The sequence below is a fragment of the Wolffia australiana genome, chromosome 19 (genome assembly GCF_029677425.1).
Source record: "Wolffia australiana isolate 7733 chromosome 19, ASM2967742v1".
NCBI classification, from domain to species: domain Eukaryota; kingdom Viridiplantae; phylum Streptophyta; class Magnoliopsida; order Alismatales; family Araceae; genus Wolffia; species Wolffia australiana.
This window is the reverse complement of record NC_135853.1, coordinates 1,351,683-1,356,209: the sequence shown is the minus strand read 5'-3', so window position 1 is coordinate 1,356,209 and position 4,527 is coordinate 1,351,683.

Genomic DNA, 4,527 nt, shown 5'->3' with positions numbered 1-4,527 from the left:
ACTAGTATAATGAAAATTTGAAATAAGTTACATGAATATTCTTGATACTATAATTTAGTCATTTTCAGTGTAGGCTTGGATTTAATTAATATAGAGGAAAAGTCCCCCACATTCATTGAGGGATAGATGGGAAAATCATCATGTAACTTAATGTAATTAAACTCTATTTTTCAAGAATGAATTCAACTCCATGTGAATTTCATATGCATGAATGAAATTTAATGCTGATTCATCATCATTTTATGTTGTTGTGATTGAAATAATGTATGTTATCATTTTGTGCTCATTTCCATACTCCATACATTTTTTGTTTACTCTTTAAGGTTAGAAAATATAAATTATTAAAAATGAAATAAACTAAAATAGGATATATTCCTGAGTGATTTGGATTTTTTAAGTTGTTTGGGTTTTCAAGAATTTGGAATTTATGGCATAAATGAATTATTTTATTGGATATGGAATAAGTATTCTAAATGATAACGCTTCATTCAAAGTTGTGCAGGAGTTTTGGATTGGCAATGTGGAATTGAGGGTTGTATTGGCCAATTGAGGATCAAGGGAGTGCTTTAGCACATCATTGGAGGGGGCTGATAATGTGTAACGACAGGTCGGGATAGAACGACCATTCCAGCATCAATTGGGCGAGTGAAATGCAAGTGGATGCCAGTGCTACTGCAATGAGAAAATTGATGAGAAGTACAAGCCCCGCGACAGACACTGGCGACCAGTAATTCATGGTAAGAGGGACCTAGGAATGCCACTAGGCTCCCAATGACCTGTTCGTCGGGTTGAAGACTGACATTGCGAGCACGGCCACTGCCGCTAGTGCGTGCACCCTTCACAAGTTCAACCACAGACATACGATAGAAATACCCCTATCTATCTAACCTAACCCTAGCGGAGGAGACGGATTCGGGAGGCAATGAAGGAAATAACAAGCGCCTAAATAGGGAGAGGTGTGAGCATACTAGAATAGATGCAATTTGATCGTCCATGATAGTGACAACGGGAGCCAGCATGCGACCCATTGGTGGCACAGATGGCAGGCAGAGTGGCTTGCGTAACGTTGGCATAGACCGTGTGCGGCAGCAGCGCAGACAGTGCACGTAGGGCTGGGAGTGATGGTGCGCAAGATGGCATGTATATCAGTGTGAGCAGTTGAGCAAGCTATGGCTTTGGTAGTGGCATGGCCAGCGGCTCGTGTGACAGCTAGACGGTGAAAAAAGTGATGGTGCCAAAGGCGGTGAGGCGGCTAATGGGGCGGCGATTATGGCACCAACCCAAAGACGACGGAACAACGTGGGGGGAACATGTGAGAATGGCACAGAGGACGGCGTTCGAATTGGCACAGTGGTGACACGGGCGGCACCAACCGAGTGGTGGAATGATGCACCGTGACGTAGCGGGCGATGTGTGGAGGCGGCGGCGAGTGACGCGAGCCGCACCAACCAAGCAGTGGTACGATGCACATTGACATAGAGGGTGATGTGCAGCAGCGGCAGTGCGCAGGGCGGGCGGTGATGGTGCATTTGGCACGGGTGAATGTGCATGGTGGTGAGGATAGCACAATTGGCATGGGTAGCGACCAAGAACATAGCAACATAGATGATGATGGCAGTGGCAGCTACGGCAATGGTGTCAACGGTACAAGCATGGCGATAAGGCGGAACGGCAGTCGCGGTGTGAGTGACGTGCGGGTGGGCATAGGTGATGGCGACGTGGGCACGATGGGCTTGAGCTGCGACCAAGACCGTAGTGGTAGTTACTGTGGTGATGGCGGCTGTCGTGGCAGCATCGGCATCAGCGACAATAGTGGCAGTGGTAAAGGCGCTACAAGTTGGCAGCTGCAGCAGTTGGCAGAGGTGCACGGGCACATGGGTGGTCATGCAACGATGACGTCGAGTTTGCTATGGCCGGCGTGGGGGGGGGGCATAACACATCTGGGGCGGCGACGGCGGCCATGGTGACTACAGCAGCAGCAGTGGGGTAAGTGGTGGTAGTGGGTTAGGGTTTTACAAAGGATGCCCCTTTCTCATAATGGCAAAATCATAAATATGACTTAAAAACTAAAAATAAAATGAAATGAACTAGACAAAAGTAATGTTTTTCTCTTCTCTTTTTTTATCCAAGGGGGGGGACCCCCCCCCCCCCCCCCTCTTTGCATAGAGGGTAAATATGGGCCCCCTAATGAAATAAGGAGAAAGCCCGCATATAAGGGTCCTAAGGGCCCCCCTAGAAGGAAGAAGCCCACACATCTGCCCAAACACATCGACCCAACTACATGAACACATGGGCCCTAATACATAGGCCCGACACACTAATGAACGCATTGTCCCACATACAAGGCCTAAAAATGAAAAGAGGTCATAAAAGCACGACGAAGATAGCGTCAACCTCTGGGGGTTCATTGACTAAGCTGAATAAATGAAGGCCGGGTCTTTCACCTCGGCCCTGGCTCCTCGAGATAATTGAGACCGTCTTCGAAGCTAGATGGTCCCCATCATCTGAAGGGTCAATTAGATGGGATATACCTGGATATATCATCGCTTTTTTGCTTAAGAGTACATAAAATTCTTGTTCTTTGATGGTTATCAAAACGCAAATCCATTTTTAAATAAATGTAATCTACCTCTCTCTTTCCCACTCCCATTTTTCCAGTGGTAGACTTCAAATTATTTTGGAGTGTCCAAAATTTTGTGGTGGGCTAGACCATGTTTTTAGATCACATATCTGGACAGATGTTTTAAAACAAATAAAACATGAATTAAACAAATATTAAAGGATCTATTTCTCTTAAAACCAAGGGCAGTGACTTCTAAAATGACATGTGTATGAATCAGATCCATGACTTCTTGGCTCCTTGAGTGATATAAATTGAGTTGTTCATATGTCCAACCTCTAAATGTATCAACACAATGCTTGACATGTCAAAACTCCTCCATTTTGACGAGCCCCGTTACCACTCCATTACCATTGCCAAGGGGAGAAAGTTAGGGCCCTAAAAAAACTAGGGCAAAGGAATTTTGTTCAGAGCCTTCCCCTATTTATACAAAGTAGGATTTTTTTCATAGAAACCAATAAACTTTAAATGTAAGCTTCTCTTATTGATCCTCTATCTTACGACGTCCAAAAGATCATTTGTGTGCGACCCTCTAGGGCCATGAATCAATTTAGCTAATTATTCTACTAGCCCAATAACCTTATGACCTTATAAATTAATTTTCTATATCATCATAAAAATCAAGTAATGAGAAATCAATTTAACCAAAATGATAGGTTGAGATTCTAGCATGTGGAATGCCAAGCTATACCCCATGCTCTATGAGATATAAAGGAATGTATTTAACCACTCGTGCAATCTTTCTATCATATTTTATCAGGAATCACATAGTTTCTCATCATCTTAATGCTCCAAGCATGAGTTAGGGTATGGTCAATTTTCAAACCCTAATTAGTCATCTAAGTTAGTATTCATTATTGGGAAATCATCAAAAAACTCTTATTTGATATTCCATTTCCTTGGAGAAGGACTTAACTACATTATTTTTCATTAAATTATCTCATCTTATACCAAAGGGAGATGATCACATATTTAACACTTAATCACCTTCATGAATTTCTTGTTGCACTCGAACTATGACTTTTCAAACTTCCTTGATTAGGAACTCTTAGGTAATAGTCAAGGCACAACATTCCATCTAGAGGAAGTCTTCAGCATCTCAGGTAAAATGATTTCTTACACAACCGTGATGTCAAACAACATGATTCATAGTTTGGTAGAATGCCATTCATGGATTTGAACATACCAACTTAGTGAACTTTTCCACTTAAGGACATTCGCTATCTATCCATAGTGTCTCCAATCATGGCTACAAAATCTTACAAACTCATCATATGAGTGACACCAGATCTAACTATCATATCCAGATATTTTGATATCCTTAAAAAGTATCCTTTTGAATGAGAATATTTCTAACACATGCTTAAACAAAAGTGAACTATGTATTATGATCTTATTGCACTTCAAAAAGACTGATCATGTATTTATGGATTTTATTATGAGGATCGCATGAGCACGATAATAAAAACTATATTATTAACTTTAAAGAAGTCTTGGAATGTTTGATTGGCTTGACAAACAGATATATTTCCCTCATCTAATGCATATTACATTGATATTGATGGATTTTATGTGGTTGTCAAGCCAAATCACACCACCATGTTTATTTAAGTTCATTGAAGAAAATATTACATTCATTATTATTCTATTGTGGTGTTTATAATTAAGTACATGAATATGTGCAATGAAATAGTGAATTACAATGAGATCATAATGTAGAGATCATTAGTTTTTAAGCATGTATTCTAAATATTCCAATTTGATGGATAATCAAGATGGACATTGAATTATCTTGATAGACTAATACTAACTGATACTACTAATATGATAAGTATAGCTGATCTTGTGGCTATTAATGTGACAACACTAAGGATATATAGTCGGTGCATTTGAGAGAAAGAGTTCAC